This window comes from Ischnura elegans, chromosome 12, assembly GCF_921293095.1.
Source record: "Ischnura elegans chromosome 12, ioIscEleg1.1, whole genome shotgun sequence".
Lineage (NCBI taxonomy): Eukaryota > Metazoa > Arthropoda > Insecta > Odonata > Coenagrionidae > Ischnura > Ischnura elegans.
The window spans coordinates 31922206-31945907 of NC_060257.1; the positions used below are offsets into that span (position 1 = coordinate 31922206).

The 23702-nt window shown below is 37.7% G+C and overlaps 1 protein-coding gene across 1 annotated transcript in view; it reads right to left on the reverse strand.

The window, feature by feature from the left end:
• Positions 1-23702, reverse strand: part of LOC124169382 — a 203026-nt gene that overhangs the window by 64976 nt on the left and 114348 nt on the right. The gene's annotated exons all lie outside the window — the stretch shown is intronic.

Here is a 23702-nt window from a genome sequence, read left to right on the forward strand (position 1 = left end):
GCCATTCACACACACAAATGAAATACTCCAAGTACACATGAAAGGGAGATTTCACAAGGAAATTACGCCTAGGAAATATTTAAGCCCTTTATCGTGTGGGGGAAAATCGAATTCCAATACCTATCCCTTCAGAAAAATATCTCACTTAATTTATCGTTTCTCGTGGACCTGGAAATGTAGTGGGGTTATATTGTTCTCCGTGTCGCTCTTAAAGATATCCATTCTCACTTGCTCGAGGAATCTAAGCCTAGCGCGTAGCCTTCGACTCTCTCGCGGCTTCCGACCTAATTCGTTTAACATCTGTGTAAAGCTGTTTGTACGCCCGCAGCTTTTTTATGAATAACACAGCTTTCTAAAGTATTTTTATTAGTTCACCCTAAGTCTTTCTGAAGAGGATCCCATATGTTCGTTGCATATTCAAGGTGTGGCCGGTTTATTGAGGGATATCAATTAGTTAATGAAGAATCAACTGCTTTTTCTCGTAATTTAAACCAAACCAGATCTAGATAGATTATATAAACCAGAGGCCAGAGGCCCACACAGTCCTAAATAAAACTAACATTGCATAACTGGAATGTTCTGGCATTTAGAAGTTTATTACAAGAACAGCCTCATCCTCATGACAAATTTTTGATGTTGGAATCAATTCTTTACCCTAGCAACGCATATATCGTTTGGGTGATCGAAGCACTTACACAATATAATGGAATGACAATAGTTAACCGCGAGTGAAGACAAAAAGAGAGTAGTGCTCTGATAGTGCTTCGCTGTCACTATCCAGAGGAGCAAGCCGAGCATAATAGTTGACTGCTAGAGCAGTCAATTATAACGTGTAAACCCAGCTTAACATCCCTTCCTGGTATCGTTGTATGCAGGTGCTTGGTTTCCCTCACTTTATCACCCGCATTTCACGTTCCAAAATTTTTATTTAATTTTCTTAGCCAATGTTTCAACTCACATACCACCATCTATTCCCACGGCATGACCTTTTAACCTCAATTCCTAAATAGGTGGTCGTAAAGAGGATGGTATTCCACTATTAATCCTTCTCTTTCGGCATGAGTCTGGAAGTCAGATGGTTTTAATTGTTCTACGGCTGACGAAAAACAAAGATGGAGTCTTTTTTAACCAGCCTTTATTATTTGGTGTTTATAAACGACATTGCTAGTCGTTTCTTGCAAAGTATCGGATTCGCGTGTAATTGTCTTCTCCGTTTCATGACATGATCCCGTAAGTTTTGATGCTTTTTTCAATCGTCCAAAATGGAGAGATATACTTTAATTATTATTTATATTTCGTTTATGCAACTTAGATATAATTTTATTGTTGAGATAATAGTTTTATGAAGGGAAAGATCCTTTTGTGGGTAGTTTGGGTGTTCATTCCTGATTTATAAGACATTTAAATATTATAAAAAACCGTATTGCTCCAATTCTGAAAACTCTTCATCCCTCAAATTTGTCATGGTCGGATAAGTTCAAGTAATTGTTAGGCAGAGAAGTAACTCTCATAGGAAACATTGCATTTTATTTTGAGATTGATTTTGAAACTCGATAGAAACTGAATGAGAGTCCAATGCAGCGGCGTAATTATGGGGATTAGAACCCACCCAGAACCGTGAAAAAATATTAATTTGACACAAAAAACGAACCAATTACTTTGAAATATAGAAATTAAATATTTTAGTTTTAATTAAAATGTCTCTGTTTTAATTTAAAAGTGTTAGTTTTCACTATGCCAATATGATTTAGTCAATTTAGTAGTTTATTTTCCTACGTAAGGAATCGTAGAAGATTTTTTAATTGATACAAAATAAATTCATATTATAAAAAACATTTCCTATGCTATTACCCAGTGTAGTGTGCTGTTCAATCTGATCTATCCTCACAGATGGCCTTAGGACTTGTAAAATAAATGATTCTCAGTAGCCTCTTCAATTATTCTGTTATAAATGGCCACAACAAGCATCCTCTCAGGATATTGAATCAAATATTTCATGAGAAAATACTTCGAAGGGGCGGATGCTGTAGATCACTTCGCGGATTTAAAACAAATGAATATACAATATCTTCGGACGTTGGCTAATCAACTATACGGAAGCTGAAAAATGCAAATACGGGCGCTAACTTTTCTAAAGCACATAGTCGTTTATGTTTACCACCACTCAACAAGAAATCGTTCATTTCCGCTGGAGATAGTGAATATCCTTCCCGATAATGTGCCCCCGCTGTGGGATCATCAAAATAAACCCTCCCTCAGCAAAATAAATGAATGAATGGTGAATCAGTCAATTGAGCACATCTCCATGATAATATCAACGAAATCACTTCTGACGGGCATAGAGGTAGTAAGTAATCCAGATGAAAGCGGAGACCAGAGTTAGGGGATTATAAATATTCGAGTTTTTCTCGAGTTCGCTCGAGTTTTTCAAAACGAGTGTTTTCAGGTAAGATGTTTTTAAAAAAATATCTGTCTACTTCATTATTATGATGTTTACAAACGACTTTGCGAGCGGTTTGATGAGAAACATCGAAAAATTAGCCGAAAGTATGCTGAATGCACATGACGGCTATGGGAGCCATTGGATATCAGAAAAAAAATTCGATGCTAATAGTCTTCTCGGGTTATCAACCGCGTGAATGGGCTCCATCCTAGCTTCATCTCCAACGTTTCCACAGCTCACTCTGCTACCGTCTTTATCCCTGAAGACAGTGAGTGCGGCTATAGAGTGAATGGCTTAAACTTGAAACTAGATTAAAAAATTAAAAATTAGACTAAATTGGATTAAAACTCTTGAGATAGAGCTATCCACATGGTTGACAACCGGAGAAGAATTTTAGGGTATAATGCACCAGAAGAACCCATCTTTCGAACAAACGCTGCTGCTCAGAGGGCCAGGTCACCTAATACTTCCTCCCACAGTGGAATAATTTCAATGTGAATGTTGCAAATGAAGGGTTAATTCTTTCTTCAAAGTTCTCTTACCAAAGTGGGTATGATTACCATCGAGTATCGCGTTCTAAAACCGAAGAATCCAGACTCGGTGATAGGAGGAGCTGTACAGGAGACCAGCCCAGTTCCAAGAGTGACACTTCACTGCTATAATACGGTATTTCCGTTTAAAAACAAAACCATATCGGCAAGCGTTTTTTCTACTTCAGGTGCAGTCTTTTTTTTATCCAAAACCTGCCATCATTCCCATGTCGGTAGATGCAGTGGTCGGTAAGCTCACGAAGCTTAAGTGGACGGATGAACTGTGAGAAAAACTTCTAGGTGATTGAAAAAATCAACTACAAGGTGACGAGTGCAAACGTAATAGGTCATGTCAGTAGCATGTAAGTTTATTGCCGTACCGGAAACGAGACAAGAGATTTTATTGACTTCAATCTCAGTCAACATACTTCATGTATTATAATTGTGGTATCATTGGTAATCTCAGCGGAACTGTCCAAATAAACAATTTTTGCAGTGTTTTTTAGGTAGAGAGATTGAATGAAAGGAGAGTTTAAGACATAAAATGCCACACCCAGGCTTTGCCTCGCCTAAGTGCTCGTGAATGTTTTGTGAAGTGAAAGTAGGGAAATTGATACGATATTTTGAAGATTCAATCTAGTGAATGTTAATTAAAAAAATCAACAGGTATGCTATCAGCATAAATTACTGGCCACTTTCATAATCATGACTGAAAGTGAAATCCGAGTCTATAAATACCCCTTGAAATACTAGATAAAGTTAATTTTCTTGGAAGTAGTTTTTAAAAAATAAAGAAAACTAATCAATAATTTTCTATGGGCATGGTAATAATGACTATTTATATCATATGTATGCCAATTGTAAATGAATACCACCCTGACGTCTATATCTTCATGATGAAAGGAATTTTTAACTTATTTACTCCAAAATTGTTATTCGCCATGAAAAAATCATTTGGCTTTGCCGCGATTCGAACCCGGAAATTCTAATACCCAGTCAGGTAAAAAAACCAAGCCATATTATTATAGAGTGAATCTCTTTTAAATATGGCAGCACATTATTTTTTCTTATTTTAAATAGCATTATAATTTTACTTTTATTTAGCTTTAATATGCTACTTTATGTTACTAATTTAACTTGATAATATTGCTTCATGAAATAACTTTTATTATTTTGCACTTATTTTTAATCTGAAAACACATTTTTCTGAAGCAACGAAAAATTCTCGCTTGCTCTCTTAACCCATTACAACCCAATGTTTCTTTAAAGTAACATCAAAAATGTATACATTTTCAGCTCTCTTCAGGAAAAATTTAAACCACGTGTTCTTTTATACTGTTAATTTAAAAGGCGAAATTTGTAGCTTCCACAATATTTATGATCGAGCAGAAAATTTTATACTTTTAAGATGAGAAGTCTTGAAACTTTATTTATTCCAGATGCAGCTCTGGGTTAGAAAGAGTTAATAAACTTTTATCTGGCGACCGTATCCCAACACTACTGAGTTCAATAAAAAAAACGTTCAACCTCAATTCTCCGGCCGTTCGATTGATTCCGAGCTTGAGCAAGGAGAACGTACATGAGATCGAAAAAAACTCACCAAACAAGATAAACAGATGAAGCAAGAGGAGCTGCTCCAGAAGATACGCATCTGTCACACTAGCCGAGGGAATGCTGCCAAAGATGCGGTAAGGAATTCTAGAGGTTTCGCTCACATTTCTCGAATGTGGGTACGTTTTTGTCTATCACCATATCTCAAGAAGCAACCCATGCAGTTTTTTCTCCAATCCTAGGGGTAAAACATTCCTCTCGATCTTTCAGAATACTTTTTTTTTACTTTACTTTTTCAGTTTTACCGCTAGTACGCATTTTTTTAATGAATTCAACGTGGCACCCTGACGGTGATCTAACGAGAAATATGCAAAACCCCGCCCACAGTCCGTAGTATGTCCCACAAGCGTAAAAACACCGCTACTACTTAGAAATACTGCGATTGCTAAGAATCCTTAGAATTCAAATATACCGTTTGCGCTCATAGAGTTTGAAAAAATCGAAGTGAATATAAGTTCACACAAGTAATCCAGCAAAAGGTAACGGATTCATAAAACTGGTGGTAAGGAAAAAAATATGAATGAAGTAGAAACTGTAGATCTGTGTATCCAATGATTTTTCAGGTGATGGAATGTTTTGAAGACAATCTCTCTTATAATCCAAGGGATATCGGGGGTTAGCATTAGGGTTTGAATGATTTTAATGCATAAACCTGCATTTACGTGCAGTTACACGGAGATTATTGGCGACAAGGATATCAGTGCAAGAGAGAAAATTTTGATATATAAGATATAAAATGTTAATTTCCAGTCCTTCAATCGCTTCTGTTAAAGGAACTTAAAATTTACATGTAGGTAGAGTAAAGAGATTCTACACAAAAAGGATGTCAGGAAAATGTTAACGCAATAGGGAATAATGGTAATAAACATTTCACGGATGAGTAGAATCATAGTTTGCAACAAAAATGCCATCAGGCCCATGCTAAAACTCGCTGATGGAGCTGGTATGAAGATTCATGAGCTCATCAGCAATGATGCTGGCATAAAAGAGAAAAAACCTAGTTTCTCACGAACGTAAAAAATATCAAATTATCCCACGGCTTAACCGCGACGAGGAAAGCAAGACAAGGCGAAGGTAACTCAAGAGGCAGAAGTTTATTTTTCGAATTGGCCATGTCCAGCGGGCAAGATGGCGGCGCAGAATGGAGACGGTACACGAAACGGCGCGCCGTGGAGGGCGCGAAAGAAAATCGGATCACGAGCATCCTCACTGATGCTGGCGAATCTTCGCTGAGCACGGTGGCCATTTACAAAAGGAGGGAGCAAAAAAGTTTACTCGAAACGTTTCGTCACGGGTTCGCAACGGCGAAGAAAAACACCTGACGAAATAGTTTTCACGCACGGACTGCTCCGAAGTCCAGTCCAGCGTGAAGCGCTGGGTCGCGAGAGGTCTGGGTCGGAGCGGGGAAGCTGGTATGGAGATGGATGAGCGAAAGATGTTTAGGTAGACATATTTTCAAGAGAGATTTGCTGTTTGCTCGTAGCAAAGAAAATGTCATGTACTCAAACTCCAGGCGCAAAAGCTCTAGAGAATCAAATGCACCGGGGATACTCACGTTCACTCACAGGTTGAGCCGTGGGAGTGTTTTTCTTCGGGCTCCTTGTCGAGGTTTTTCCTATCTTTGTATCATATTTCGAGTCACCGTATACGAGGTGTGAAGATGTGGCTCCGTAGCTCAGTAGGTTTGTTTCACGCACATTTGGTTTGCTGAAGTATTGGGAGCGTTCAAATCCGAAATAATTATAATTTTTTTATTTTGTAAAAGAAACATTCCTAATATAATTCAATGAATATAAGCACATAAATTTGATACATTGAATAATAGACACAGTTTACACAGTAAAAAATTAACACCGAATTTTTTAAAGGACTTAATTTGTTAAATTAATGACTATCTACGTAAACACATTTATGCCTTATTAATGGCAGATTCATTCACTGAGAGGAAATAAGCAGAGGAAGTGGCAGAGGATGCATCTTAAAATTATAAAAAAAGCACGTCAAAATTCTTCTCTTTTCTTTTCAATTAATTTACAACTGAATTATTATTATTTTTATTTTATTATTGTAAGACATTGTTATAACCTTTTATTTCTCAATGTATCAAATTCATGCGCTTATATTCATTGATACCCCTGATAAAGATATAAAAATACACAGAAACGTTGGCAAAAATTAGCATTCAAATTCTTCAAGACATTAAACAACATATTGTAGAAGACATTTGAATGAATTATGCGGATGGATCTGTTCTGTTCTCGGTTTCATCGGTTCACGGAGACTAGAACTGAAATCTGGAAGAAAGTAAAAAAATAATCGGTGCCGAAATAATTTAAGTATTTTATTCCTCTTCCCTGATGGAATGTAGTTTCCAATGTGTACTTGAAATTTCCTTTACGACGAGCCAACAAGAAATCGCTCTAGGAAATATGGCCCCGTAAATATCTTTCGCCCATCTATCTCCATGCCAGCCTCTTATAAATATGAGCTCTGAGGGAAGATTACGCTGTTATCCTTAAAGAAAATTAAAACACTTCAGAAAAAATGCTATTTTTTCCGAGGACACGGCCTACTAGTTTTTTTCAATTTATTATAGATCTTTTTTTTTGGCAGTAACTGATAAAGTGTGAATACAATGGGCTAATACTTAAATTTTCTGGCTCCAGTCAGGACATAGTAATCTTTCTCCAATGTCTTTTAATCGGGTACTTCTTCAGGGATAATTTTGAGGCTGAATTCCCTTATACGCTTCATTTACGGATATTGAGATGGCGACGTAACAGATGGTCATTACCGCACGCTAACATGTACAGCGCTGACATTAGAGGTCATTTGAGACAGTAATTATACTCCAATGACCCTAATTAAATCGATAAAACAGCCATTAATAAGGCGGAACGCGATTACTTTGATTGATGCGATGCTGGGTGTCCCAAGAGTTCGTTGAGCTGATAGTTTTGGTTTTATGAGGACATTGACAGCCGCCAAGAAATTTCTTGACGAAGATTCATCGTCTTGAAAGTCGAGAAAAAGGAGTCTGTTACCTATACCATAGAGCACTCTGTGTCTACAATATACATAGTATAGGTATAATCTATCGCAGTTTTTCAGCTCTGAAATAGTAGCTTGCCTTTGTGCATGGGAAATCAAATTAATCTACAGGACTAAGAAAAGTTCATAAGGACTAGATTTCTTTGACATTTCGTGTAAGGATTTCCTCTTTCTACGCAGTCTTACTTACGTAGAGAGCTGTAGAATATGTAAGATGATTAACCGAGAAGATAAATTAGCTAAACACTTTCCCTTTCTGAAGAATAGTTAAATAACGTTCGATTGAAATGTGGTTGCGTGAAATATGACCATAATCAATTGTAATAAACGACTTCTCAACGAAAAATTCATTCGTGAAAATAAGATACTGTTTAGGTGTATGATATAGGAATGGACTTGATGATACTGAAATTATAAAATTTTAAATCGGGCTAGGTTAACAAATAAAAATTCATCTACGTATACATCAGGCGGCTAGCCCTTCACACATAAAAAGAAAATGCTCTTAACGCAATCACGCCTAGAATTTATATAAGTCCCATATCGTGCGGGGTAAGAACGTATTACCATACCTATCCGCTCAATAATTTCAGTCAATCCGTTCACAATTCAACAATTTGAGGGGATTTTATCAAAATAAAATCTCTCTTAAATAAAAAAAAATTATCTCCCATGATCATCGAAATATTGCTACAGGAATTGAGTTAAATGTATGATGCAAAAGCATAATTCACATTAAATTCTCAATTACAAAAATTATATTTCGATGCGCTTTCTAGGAGCGGAAAACAGCAATAAATCAGCGGTTACCTTTTCAAACGGTTTTACCACACGTTCATACAAAATTTCTTTTATAAACCGAATCGGGAAGAGTAAAAAATCAACCCGCAATACCTAAACCTTCAACCTACAATTTTAAAACTATTAAGATAAATTTTTTTTCGCAAAAAGTGACTGTTCTCGCGCAATTTTTGCCCAAAAACAGCAGGCATCGATTTTCAACATCGTTCGGAGGAATTGGCTCGGGTGACTCAGAAAACGACCTTCCTCAAATTCCATTGTCTCCCTCAATATTACGCGGCAGAAACATTACATTACTTCCCATCTCCAGAAAAAGAACGTTTTCGGAAACATCTGTGACAAAAAAATCCCCAAAATTCGGAACTGGGAAATCACAGGCGTGAGAAATGGTCCTTTGCTTACGTTTTTATAGAACTTTTCTCGTCTGGACTAGGGAAATTGACGGAAGGTGATTGATAGTAAAGAAGTATACTACTTTTGACTCCGTGAAGCGGAGCAAGAGCATTATAAGAAAAAACAATAAATTTCCTTTGAGTGTCTTATCCTATCTGTGAAGAGATTAATGGCTGACGCCATAGTCGCATAGAAGATGGTGGCAAACTATATCACAGAAAATACGTTGCATGGGAATAATATTTAACAAATTGGTACGCTAGTATTCCAATAGCCTTCCCGTTCTACGGCTATTTAATCAAGTGTTGACATCTTCCTACTGCAAAATAAGAGCTAAAATTGATATGGTTCAGCAACACCAAAAAGAAACATTGCTCTGATGTGTTGCTTCCTTGAAAATGGCAATTTATTTAACATAGGCCTCCAAAACCTTATATCAAACTCCTCTTGTTTTAAGATTCTAATATTCACGGTAATTGAGTCATGCACTACAGTAGTACGTGGCCCAATATGTTCGAATGCTGCCACGTGATTCTTTCTAACTGATAACCACGCAGTTGCTTTCTTGTTAGATTACAGCTTGTCTTAAGGAGAAGTTTTTACGCGATATCATCAAGCAAAGATGTCAATGACTTCATAATATTACTGCTGACTGATCACGGAGGCTGACAAGGGGATGGAAATGATAGGGGTCGCTCATTGCGAAAATCACTAATCATCTTTGTCAGGGTAAAAAAAGGGCCCAATCATTGTCGTTCGTCTGATGGGGTAATCGGATTAAACACACCTTTGCCATGAGTGATGGAAGAGAGGATAAAGAGAGCGGAATGCAGACGCGTACGTGATAATATTACTCCGGGAAGAGTCTTGGTGCAAAATGCCTCACGTGCAGCCCTTAGCCCGATGATTCAAAGCCAATTACGTTGAGACGATGAAGGAAACAGAAAAAAATACGAATGTGAGACGGTCTGATCGATTTCCTGAATTTGAAGAGGCTCCACTGGGACAATGTGACTCACTTTACATCTACATCTAAGCAAAGACTTGTATGCGACCTTCATAGGCGAGTGGAGGGGGGTGTTAGTGTTTGATGTATCAATGACAGGCGATATTTGTAAAAAAAAATTTACATTTGTTTGTAAACATTTTAATTGTTGTTTTTTTAGTGAAGTGATGATATCTTCCCACTGCAAAATCAGAGCTAAAATTGATATGGTTCAACAACACCAAATAAAAAATTTGCTCAAATGTGTTGCTTCCTTGAAAATGGCCGAGAAAATTAATTTAATTTCTTTTTTGATTTAAATGTGTCTACGAGGTGATATACCTCAGTCACATATGGAGAGGGTTCCTGGCCCAATCTAATGACCAACGGCTATCGCATTCAGTGAAAATTCAAATCGGGTCAACAATGGGTTAACGAAACCTATATAAGATTGGGATGAGAACGGTTTCCCTCCTATTCTCTTGAAAATGCTCCCAGTAGGAGGAGTGAAACGTCGAGTAAGAAAATGCTACCAACGCAGCATTTCCCGATAGCAAACAACAATAATAATTTTTGTTGTCGTTGTCATCTTAAGAGAGAAGAAAAGAAGCATTTTAAGCAATTTAAATGCCATTTTCAAGGAAGAAACACATTTGAGCAAAGTTTTTATTTGGGCTTGTTGAACCATATCAATTTAACTCTGATTTTGCAGTGGAAAGATCTCAACACTTGACTAAATAGCCGTAGAACGCGAAGGCTATGGGAATAATAACATACTAATTTTTTAACTAATAGTACGTAGATGGCAAATGGCAATAGATTTATGGAAAATAAATACATGGTAAACATAAGACACCTAAGAAAACAACGCTAACATAGAATGAAAATAACTTACATGCCCCCTGCCAAACACCTTAGAGGTGGCTCGCAGGGTATTATGTAGATGTAGATGTACATTGATTAAATGATGAAATTTCTGGTATCACAGCCAACGATCATGATTATCTTGCCTGGACGTCGTATCTTTACACTAGGTCTCAGGAAAATGAAAACCGGAACAATGAGTTTATTGAAGCGTACATTTATAGCCGTTGATCATTGACATTCGCGGGAAATTTGCGGCCATGAATCAGGGTAAAAAAATGAACAAATCTCTTGAGAGCGAATATGATTTACTGTTTTTATCAAACCCATTACATGTCGGCAATGGTTTTTACGCTCTTTTCGGTAGTCATGCTCATTACTCGGAGGAAGAAATAAATAGGGGTGAAACCGGTTTTTAAACGCGTTTAAAAGGACCATTAGAGTTGGATACAGGTCATTGGTCGAGGCGCCGGATGACGAACAGACGCTTCAGCGCGGGAGCAACCGCCTGTCAAGGTTACTTTTAATTGGAAAGCTCATCCTCCACTGTGGGTGATTGTAAATTTTCGCTCAAAACGATGGTGAAATGGACGTGCGACACTTCCGGGTACACTTACGGGTGTAGCCGATAAAGATTAAAATGTGCCGATAAAGGTAAGAATTTTCAGAATACTAGAAGTTTTGTAAACACGACAATATCGCTAAATGATCCAAATATAACGGGTTGGACCTATCAAATAAAAATCATGTCCTTTTTGACAAATAAAATTTTGAACGAACGGATAACTAATACATTACAGCCTAAAACAAAAAAAGACTCAAGAAATGTAAGCTTAAACATTGATCTCAGCTTTGAATGAGTGAAATTTTTTAATGACAGGGCGATGAGTAGGGCAAACTTTGAAGCCGTGTATTTTGTTTCAAAAATTAACCTATGAAAATCGTTTTCGTAAAAGTGACTGGGACTCGAACACAGAACCTCCTGGTTGCCGGACGGGTGCTCTACCAGTTGCGCTATCAGGAGCTTAGATTAACAATAATTTCGTCGGGGGTTCATTCACAGAGAATTCCCTTTACATTGGCCCACAACAGTGACGAACAGATGACACTGGGGCAGCTCACCACTCCCAATAGAAGAAATGCCCAAGCACGCAAAAATGCAAATAAACGCATGTTCCTGTCTCTTTCCAGCTATTACCTGTGAGTATATATTCATTAACACAGTGTAGCAGTTTTGACAATAAAGCAATTCATAAAACCACTGCTCGAGGATATAGTTTGAAAATTCCAGAAAAATCGAGGGTGGTCGTTTTTTCGCTAAATTTGCTCAAATTCGACCTCATATATATTGTTAACATGATGGCACAGGAAAGTATTTATCTGGAAAATTATGTAAGAAATAATTTCATATATTTGTGCGAAGTTTCAACTTCCTAGCTCAAAAAATAGTTTTTAAGGTTTTGGTCAGCTTTTTTCGATGCACTTCCTGCGCTTGGGCGATAGTGCGGCAACTCCCGAGGCGGTGACGCTATTAATACGGAGTAGAATCTTCCCCTACTCTGGAATTCAGATTTCCGAAGATTGTCTCACTCGAATAATGTTTGACAATCGGAAGGGATGTACCGCTTTGGAGAACACATAACCCGTTAGACCGCTAATATTTTTTTTCGTGATTCAAGCAGTTTTCTATCATTTAAATCTACGTGGTACCGTGCAAGCCACCATCAGGGTTTGTACCAGGGGATGATTCCACACCAGGCATGTAGTACTCATCCTAGCATTAATCAGTAACGCATTCGCTTGCCGGACACAGGGCAGCGAATTGCGTTCAGATCAGAAACTAGGAGAGTGCTTAGGACACGAACATGCCGCCGTGCAAGTAAAACAACTAGTTATCAATTAAAAAAAACGAAACATTTTCTGAGTACGCCATTCTTGTATAAGTTATAACATGCCGAAAAATGTATGCTGATAGAAAGTATTGATAAATATAATAAGCTGTTTACTATACATGCTGAGCTTATTTTATCGAGTCAGAGTCAAGATATCCTAGAGCTAAACTATCGTAAAGGCATTATGATTCCTTATTGTGCGCGGAAAAATATGACATCTTAAATCTATCGGTACTGCAATGTATTTCACTAATCTTATCCTTGTGATCGTTTCTATCGTAACAATTCTGCATGTACATGCTTCCCCTCTAGCCGCCTAAAAGGCGTGTGGCAGGGGATGTTAGGACACCAGCCGTTTACGAATAAAAAAGAAGTTTCCTAAGGAAATGACGACTAGCATTTATTAAGTCCCTTACGGTGCGGGGGAAAACGATTCCCATATCTATCCGTTCGGAAAAACATCTCTCTTAATTTATAGCTTCTGTCGGACCTGGAAAAGTAGTGGGGCTCAAGTATTGTGTTCTCCGAGTCGCTCTTAAAGATATCTATTCTTAATTGTTCAAGCAATCTAAGCCTAGCGCGCAGCCTCCGCGTCTCCAGCGGCTCCCAGTCTAATTTGCTTAACATCTGGGTAACGCTGTCTGTACGCCCGTAGCATTTTTGAAGTACCGCTCAGCCTTCCTTTGTATTTTATTCAGTTCGCGGATTAAGTTTTTCTGCACCGGATCCCATACGCTCGTTGTATATTCAAGGTGCAATTAGGCTATTTTAAAATACCTTGAAAATTAGACAAAAGTTATTCTACTTGTAATTTCCTTAAAAGATTTCATCTAAACTTTTCCCTTAAATCGGTTAGATCTTTCCATAATATTATCCCTATTAATTCAATTTCACTACTATTCTTATCGTAACAATTTTTAACAACTCTTGTTGCTCGCATCTATATTCTATCTTTAGCGGAAACCATCTCTTTTTCATGCGGGTCCCATACACAAGCTTCGTACTCCAAACTCTTCTGGTCTAGGAAACCCATAATGGACTATGCATGGAAGAGGTTTGAAATTTTTATCACGGAAATTCCCCATGCAATTCCAAGTAAGCTATTGCGTTGATCAAAAGATCGTGCGAACCATCGCCAGTAAGATTCTCAGCAATTATTATGAACGTGTTGAATCGAGTTCGATTAACGGACCCGAAGGTATTGTTGAGTCAAATGGACTTCAGTTATAAAATTGCGAAATAGAAATAGTATTGGACGCCAACTATTAGCCCTCAAGGAAGCTCTCCACTTTTAAATTGGATTCCAGCACCTTGTTTGGACGAATCCAATTCGTGAGATTAAACGTTCAATCGATCGAGACCCACCACTCAGATTGGGCCTAGAACCGTTAGGCTAACGCCATTAGAATTCCCCGAAATTACCGAATCGGGACAGACGCTCCGCTGCCTTAGAATATCTAAGATCTCGTCTTAAAAGCGTGGCTTCCTTGTTTTCCCGCTTTTCGCCTTCCGACTCCAAAAGACTGCAATCATGCGTACGCCACCCACTCCAGAAACACGGACTACCGGTGGAAATGAAAATGGCCGACGATTATATGCGGAAGTGAGGAAGAAAAAAAAAACAGTTCGAGAGAGAGAGACTCACGAGCAGTGGAAGATGAATAGGTTGGTTATGTCGGCCGGAATGGATGGGCTTGGGTTGAGTGGCGACGAAATTGGGAGGGAAAATGCGAAAGACAAGTGAACGCCACGAGGCGTTGATGGTAAACAAATGGCCGCCATTACGAGACGGGACCGCGTGTTACGCACTTCACGTCTGCTTCGGTAATTATAGCCTCTACTCAGATCCGTTTGACAAAAAAATATGGCCGTTTTAGTTACGTCGAGAGACAAGTGCTTCAGCGAGGATATACCTTCACCCATCCCATATGCGAAGAATTAAGAAATACGTATTTAGGGACGAAAACAAATATTCTTTCCGTAAATAAAATTAGAACTTATGATTTTGTATTTAATTTACACTCTGGAGACGTAGTAATTTATCAAGAAAGGTAGGTATATGTTTCATGGCCAGTGAAATAAATACTTCCCGGAAATAAGTGAGTACAAAGAAGCGACAGTTACACTGATTTTCGGCGTAAATATAAAATTAAATGAATTATTTATTCATACACAATATTTTCGTTTTCTGAAAATATTAATTACACTTTGTAATTCGTCAAAATACGACTTTTTTCATTTGGCGTACCTCTTTCATAACCCATGCAGGAGACACAAGAGCAAAATACGTTATCATGCTGAAATTTAATTCATATTAACTTTTATCAGACCTTTTGCTTAACCTAAAGGTTAATTATTTATGGTGAATATCATATTTTGCGATTACTTCCAGTTTCCATGCATGACCAAGATACTCTAGAGTATCTTGGTATAGATAAAATATAGATAAATAGATATTTAAAATAACTATTTTATACTCTTCCTTCTAAATACTTCTTTATTTTATACTTCCACCCAGCTTAAAGCTTACGATTGGTGGTTGCCAAAGATAAATTGAATACCTAATGATGAACAATTTATCACAACACTCAGTGAGCCTGAAGGGTAGTTTGGATCGGAGAGGGTAGAGCTACTCTCGGACTAATCAACAGGGGTGTGATATCCAAACCGTCAGGGTAGTGGGGGGTAATTCCTTTCCCATGAATTACCATGAAGTTGTTGGATATTTTCGTCCACCTATTTGAACAAAATTATAATTCAGTATAGTGTACAGTGTATAGCAAAATTAAGGACTTTCTTTATTCCTTTATTATTTATTTATTAATGTATTTTATCGATTAAAGTAGGGTTTCTTGGAGTATCCAAGAATAATTCTGTATGCATTAATTATGATTCATATTTAAGAAAAACTGTTTAAAACAAAATTAAATTTAAAAAAATAAGTACGTAGTAATGAAATTTTCAATTCCTTTAAATTAACCGTCCTTTACTTGCCAGATACTTCCACTCTCCACCCACAGTAACTCATTGGATCTGTATTCTTTTAAGAGTTGTTCCCGGGGTCATTAAGCCCATCAAGTCGTTTTTTTCGACCTAAGTGTCCATACCACGGTTAACGTTTTGTGGAATGAGAGAGAAAATGGGATGGTACCCCCTGTGAATTTCCGGGTGTTTTTGTTTTTTTGCCTCCAAAATTTTTTAATGGGCCTAATCTGCTAATCGCCCTCTTCAAGACTACTGGGAGAAATATCCCAAGCGGCGAATGTTTCCGTAGAAACGCATGGCATCCCGGAGGAACTTGAGAAGCGAAGAAGGATAACATCAAACATTTTCACGAATTGTCGGGAGCGAAAATTTCTTTCTTCTATGACAGAGCTAACGGCTTATTGCTTTCAATTTAATACATAGGCATAATTTGCAAAACTGGAAATATTAATCCGTCATTTTACGATAAATATCAGTAGGTAATAAAAATTTACCAAAACATTTGTATTCAGCTTGTTGGCTAAGTTTCGTAGCCATATCAAAGATGGGAGGAAAGTGCAATTGATATAACTTTGTGACTACAACTGCTTCAACTATTCGATGAAAGTTTTCAACTCAGGTTGTGGACACAAAAATTTGAACAAAGGTTCGCAAAGTACTGTTTATGTTCACTCTGTATTTGAATCACGTTACCACGAAAAAGTCATTTTGCCGGTGACGTCAGGAGGGGCAGCTTCACTCTGGGATCCGACCTTAAGGTCAGTCAGTATAAGTGAGGGCAGATCACCCCGGAATGAGCCACGATATTGTGAAATTCAGAAGAGGATTTCAATTTAAGGGTGTCCGAAGGTTTCATCCGGGTTGAAAGAATAGCATTTCCCAAGGCCGTACTCTTGTTGGAAAAAACAGAGAAGGTTTGGGATGTTAGAGAAGATGTCAGGAGGAACTGCATATGCAGATTTAGGGGGGTACGTGGGCACGTGCCCCACCTAGACGCCTGAAAATAGACAAAAAATCTTATACGGTTATCATTGCGTTCATTTTGTTTTGTGTATTACGGAGCCTCAATCGTCTAATATCATATTAAAATAAAGGGAATATTTAATACAATAATTGTTATATCTTGTTTTTAATCTTAGGTACGAGAAGGTCGTCTACCTGTAAGACCCTTGTGGCCCCCCCCCCCGCTCATGAAAAAAAATCCTGAATCCGCCCCTGAGGGGAAGAATACAATTTGAAATGAAAGAACAATTGCATTTTTGCCTAATTGTGTAATTGACACCTATGCCGAATTCTTTTCTCTTGGAAAATCTGCTATTTAAGTGAGTGGGCTTGCGTGAGTGTTTGGTTTAGTGTTCTTTCAGTCCAAATTGTATTCTTTCTACTGCCAACTTCCTAAACCTTCCCGGTTTTGCCCGGAAAGAATACGGTCAAGGTTAATTTAATTATTTCAACTGTTATACGGCCGTAGAACGTTTATTATTTCATATAATGCTTCATCTGGAGTTTGAACTTATTCTAGCGAAAACCTCAATGCATTGAATTGTTATCCTGTGCCGCCACTGCCATTATACACAATGAGAATAAAATAAAAGAAATAGACTGCAAAACAGAGACATTTAAAATGTCATTCTTCCCTCGTACTATTATGGATAGCAACGTTGTCTCAATTGATACGATTAATGGAATCGCAGGCTAGGATCACTCATTGCATGTTTTTTTTTCATAGTTCTAACCTTGCATGTATTTGCTCTAGGAATTACTAACCATTGGCAATTTTTTTAATGAATAAGCATGTATATTTTTCTAGTGTGCGTAATATTTCTATGACCGTGTGGTGTGCATGTGGCGGTCCTCTTGCATGCTGCATATTGGTGATTTTTCACCCCCTGCCAAACACTCTAGAGGTGGCTCGCAGGATATTATGTAGATGTAGATGTAGACACGTGAATAAGGGGATTCTATTCCACGCATTCCGGTCGCATGAAGAGAAGCGATGGAGAGGACAGCCTTGGCGTCATTCGTCGCGCTTTGGTTGCCACCAAACGGGAGCAAAGCCTTGGGTGAGTGGGCGGGAAATTTCGGTAGCTCGGACTACGAAGGAAATGGATGGCTGCTGGGAATGTGTAAAAAAATAGTGGTGGTGTCTTCTAACCGGAAAAGAAAGGGAGTAAATGCTGGAACTGAAAGGCAGATTTGTATGCTTTCGGATGAAGCCAGGACGAAGCGGTTAGTCAGAAGGACACGAAAAGCGATTCGAGAGAAAAAAAAGCGATCATTCGATGTTTCCCTCACATTTATAGATTTTAACCCTCTCAATGCAATCGAAACTTATTGTTAGTGGTACTAGGGAAAAGTTTAATCGCAAATTTAAGAATTTTGTCGCACTATGTGAAAAAACAGTATATGAAGTTACTATTGTAGATATCAATGTAGAGTTTTATATTTTACCGAAGAGGAATTAATATTTGGTTATAATATTCTATTAGATTGGATAAAGGATAAAACAGAAATCAACTTATTATGATTAATAATGAAGAGGGCTAATAGTGAATGAGTACTGTAATTATGGTGCAATGAAGTCACTAACATGCAAATGGTCGGCTTAATTAACTACAAAATATTAACTTAAATAGACCCACGTTCTATACACCCGATTTGTGCTGCTTAATTTCGATCTATGTCGTCTACGATGGCGAAATTTAAAAAAATAACAGACGCGAGAAGTTTTTCTTATGGATCGCGGAGTAACAAAATTAACTTCTCCTTAAGGACGCCAGGAAAAATGCATATCATTTATTATATCCACAAGTTTTGTTAGCATTCCAATCCGGACTCGAGTGAAAAAGCAAGACGAAAACTCGTTTTTGAGCCGACATGACGTCAGATTGATTTGGTCAACGTCAGGAAGATGAACAGGAAGTTCTGGAGAGAGAGTAAAATTCGTGAGAGTTGATGGGATGATAAACAAAACTGAAAGGAGTCGGAAGATTTGAGGATGACAAAACAAGACGAGAGACGTAAGTACGAAGGAGAAAGGCCGTATGGAATTAGGAGGTAGTTTTTCAGAAAGCAGAAAGAGTGGCTCCCATTATCTACGCCCCCTTCTGTTCGAAAAAAGCTGAATAGCGTTCGTTTTGAGTGCTGCTACTCTCTGGCTGACTGCAGCGGTCGTTGACCTCTGCGTGGCGGGAAAGAACTGGGGGAGATTCCGCCCTCCCCTCCCCCTCAAAGACGCTGTGGCCTTCCTTTCCCTATAGAAACCCCTTCTTAAATATCCCCAACCCCAAGCTAAACAACTAACCGTCACGGCTCCCTTGCACCTGACGCACTATCAAACCTTGACTGACTTAGCTTCTCCCCCTCTACCCCTTCTTCCAAAAATTTGAGGCCGGGATAAATTTTCAAGCAGGATCCAATGGCACTCGGTGGCGGTGGAACAAAGTCTTTGCCTGCCTCACAAGAGGTCGCGGATTCGTGTCCCGCCAGGGTCTGTTGCCCCTATCCAGGGCATGGATGTCCGTGTACTAATCGTTAAGTAAAACACCAGTATAAAAGGACAATGGTGCTGCTTTCGGTATTATATTATAAAATAAAACGATTTTCGTCTTTGACATTAAAATAAAGTTTAATTTGATTGTACGTTTCATGCTATACATTTTTGTTAAAAGTAATCCTCATAAAAATAATAGTGAGGGAGTTCACACAATGGAATATTTTATGCACATATTTTTATACGGGCGCTACCCCTCCCCCTGGACTTCGTGGGCTCGAGGAACGGCGAAGACGCACCGCAGTGTGTGCCAGTCGTGGCGGAGCCAAGGTCCACTTCCCTCCCCCTTGCCGGCGAAGCCGACCTCTAGCACTTTGGGGTCAGATCACTCGCATAAAAATTCTTCGAACACCCACAAAATTAGATGGCGACGCCGGATCCGGGGTTTCTAAGAGGCGTAGCCCCTTAGCGAGCGCGGGTCGAACGCCGCGAGTATTTTTATATGATCTCTTAAAAATCATAGGGCGAATGACTTCGTCTTTTCACTCCGAAAATAAATATTTTATTCGTATTGATTTTTTAATGTAAAGATCATGAAAAATAGCTGCTATATTATTTCAAGATTTACGCTTTCCACTAAGTTCGTGAACCCCCGTTAACGCACACCAATAATAATGATAAGTACTGTTGTTCCTACAACGCTACGGTATTCAATTAAAATTTTCGCAGTAGATTTCATGGCATTCACACCTACATGCCCAAACTGCCACCTTTCTGCCGATTAATGGGGTACATTGAGGGCCAACGCTGAGTAAAAAATATAAACACTGAGCTGTGTTCGATGCCTTCCGCCAAAACTTCAATAAATTTCAAAGGCCTCTCTTGTTGGAAATCTCTTATATTTGCATGCATTATGATTCGCAATCGATAAATATTAAATGTTTACCTTGAAAATATGCAGTATTGTGAATGTCTTTCAAGGTATTTGATTTTTCCAAATCAATTCAAAATATATACGCTAACTCCGAATTGTCTCTTTTTCTGTTAAACCATTACCGTCAGGTCACCATTATACTACCTCTCCCTACCGATAATTTATAGCAATAACGAATAACAGCGCCGTAATATCGCATGTTACGATTGTAAGCCACTTATATAAATGAGTTACTTAACGCTGAAATAAGAAATTAATTTGCTTCCTCAGCAAGTCGGACATCTGGCGGAACAAATCAAAATTGTAACCGGGGCCAATGCGGTTGCGCTGGGAACAAATGTCTTTAGCTATCATAGCGAATTCAAGGTAGCAGACGCTATTTGTCAGTATTACAATGAGTTCTGATGTTATAATGCTGAGAAACGAATTTAGTTGCGACAGTTAAGGAAGTTACTACATTTTATTTTCTCCGTGGAGTGACAGAAAGAGTATCTATGGCTAGATTTTGTGAAGAAAGAGGGGTAGGTGCTAACTCAGAGACACTCAGTATAAAATAATTTCGAACATAATGTTGAGTTTCGAGTACTATGACCAAAAAGGATTTGCTGGTGGATCACCCGTGACTGATTTCGAAATCTGAAGGCATTTTTGTAAATCCTGTCGTAATTTTGTCCTATAAAAAAAAACAATTCATTTATTGATGTGCAGCGCCATGTCGATTGAAAATCGTTGAAAAATAAATACTTTTTTAACCCTTAGATTGCCAGGAAGCGATATCGCGCTCCTCCTGCAATGTCACTCTTAGATGCTAATAGTCAATATTAATTTTATTTTTAAATTAACTATTTTCTTTAAATTATAAAAATTTACTCATACTACCAAAAAGTCGCCAAATAATACATTAAAAAGGTGAAACCACATGTAATACAGATTTCCTAAAGTTTTTGAATATATACCCTTAGTTGTTTTTGAGACCTATTTTTTTTCTTAACCTACGGCAAAATCAGCAAAAATGCCTCGAAACTTTTAGCATAGTACCTAGAAAATCGGCTGGCATTCAAAGGGTTACACTTCTACCGTAGATTAATAAAAAATCAAAAGCTCGATTGAAAATTTCGGCTGTAAAGTGGATAAATATGATGCACCTTATACGAAAGTGGATGGACGTGCGGAGATTGTATTGAATCCCTAAGGCAACGCAAAAATTTACACAGAAGCGGAATGAACAAAATACAGAGAAGGAACAAGCGAAGCGCTTTGCCAAATAACGTAATGACGCGATATTACATACCGAAAATGTCATTACCCCAACTTCATGCTACCAAGCAGGTTTCCCCGGAAGTAATTTGAACGCCACGTAAAACATGAACGGGGATAATCACCTTTTCGCGGACGAACGCCTTTTTTTGTGCCTTCCTATAGCTGCAAAATGTTTTCCCATCTCCCCTGTAAGATTAAATCTAAACGAGGTCTTTATTGCTCGAAAAGGAAACAACAGATTGAGTCAAAATGATGGTTGAAGTTATTCCATGTTTTTTAAACTTTTATCACGGTTTTATTTTATTAAATATTAGATCCTAGAAATGAGCAAAACATGACTTGAGAAAAAATATAATTTTTATTATTACTGCCACTATGGTTGCGAACGAATTTAGCCGCGACAGCTTAAAGACGGTAGCTACAACTAAATTATAAAAAAATATATTAATAAAATTGGTATTAAAATAATATTTTAAAAAATCAATATTATCCGAGAAAAGGCAAATCAAGAAGAAAATGTTACAATTTCCCAAGAAAAGAAAGAGTTTTTCATAGAATAGAAGTTAAACAAAGTAAGGAGGATATGCATTTAAGTTACGAAACAGTCAAATAGGGCAGTAAACGATTTTTTTAACAATCGATTTTTAATCGAAATGAAAATCTCGAATTTTCAACAAAAATCGAAATTTGGACAGAAATATCGATTCATCGAAAAAATCGGCGATTATTTAAAAATACAGTTAGGACAAAAACATGTTTATTATTCAGGAATTCTTCTCGGGTTCTACACCAGGTTAATTCAGTCGTATCGACCGACGTTTCGGAAAATGACTTGTCTTCCATTCTCAAGTCGTGTTACTGTTTGAATGACAAAATTCACACTGAACCAATTTGACCGTTTAGCGATTACAACAATAAGGCTCAGGTGTCGTCCGATTTGATAATGATCTAATGAAGTCCTTATGTATTTTTATGCAACTGATTACAGGTCTCTATGTATTGCTAAGATGACAGCTAGTATCGCATTTGAAATGTTTGGGATTGAGGCGGATCTCGATGGCGATAAGGTCCCAGTACCGTTGTGCGCGGCAAATAATTGTGAACGCTAACTATGCATTCGACAAACATTCAAAACACACAGTCAGATTCCTACACTACTCTTAAATTGTGCGCAGCCTTAGGCATCCCTAATGCTCAGAGGAAATGTAGCGGAAAGAAGAGCGTTAAACAAGAAATGACTGTAGACAGAAAGAATTTCCAAGTTTAAAAGAAAAACTCTCCGATGCTATTGGTGGCAGAAGCTGCCGAAGTGATCTGGAGATCTTTTCTCACTACACGGAAGTTAATCATGTACAATCATACAAAACATCGTAAATCCTTTATGAAAGAAGCTTATGATTTTAAACTGCTTATTTCCCATGCTTCTTTCACCACCTTGACGGACGGCGTCTTGACGTCAACTTCATCATACTGAAACAACGTCTTAATATTCCTAGCTGTCATATATATTCTCACGCAATTTAAAATTTGACTACCTCATTTGACGCATTCTACCGTAAGCTCTTCTCCTGAACGCGATGCCAAAAGAATGCATTCTTTAATCTATTTTGTAAATTACCTGTCTATCCGATTTCATGACATGATCTCTCGGTCTCCAACGCCGCTATGATTAATTTTTCTTTTCAAATCATTCTTCAGAATCATGGGAAAGCATTATTTCATATTAAATCATTTGTAAACATTTATATGCCTCGAATAAGTTTATTTAATTTCACACTAAAATTTTGTAGAGAGAGTAGCGTTTAGCATGAAATAACTGCAAGCAGCAAGAATTTCCCAATTCAAAAGTAAAACTCAACGAAACTATCGGTGGGAAGAAGCTGACGCGGTGATCTGAAAATCTTTTCTCATTAAGCAGGAGTTGCTTTTGTACCATCACGAAGAAGGACATAAAACATTAATAGCGTTTCAAACATTTTGTGTTTCATGGACCTCATACGTGCATTACGATGTTCAAAAACTTGCAAGCAAATGAGATATCACAAGTAATATTTATAGAATATTAAGTAGGAGATTACCTTGACTAGAAGATATCGATTGTAAACACATGAAACTTAAGCAAACTTCAAAACAGTGGGATTGATGTTTATGTTTTAAGGAGCTTATTTTATTCATTTTTAATCTCGAGGAGTCATAATCTTTGATCCTCTACTCGAAACACAACAAGGCAAAATGACGATTCCCCCACGAAAAAATAATTCAACTTCCAGTTTGGCAACCAATTATGAACGAAGGAGATAGAAATGCCCACAGATTAACGTTAGTCACAAACTTTCTTACTCTGCAAAAATTTTGAGAATTATTTATTATAATATGTCGAGAATAGACGAAATCTTAAATTATGAATCTGATATCGTTGATTTGTTAATTAGATGCAATATAAAAATGTAAAGCACACTT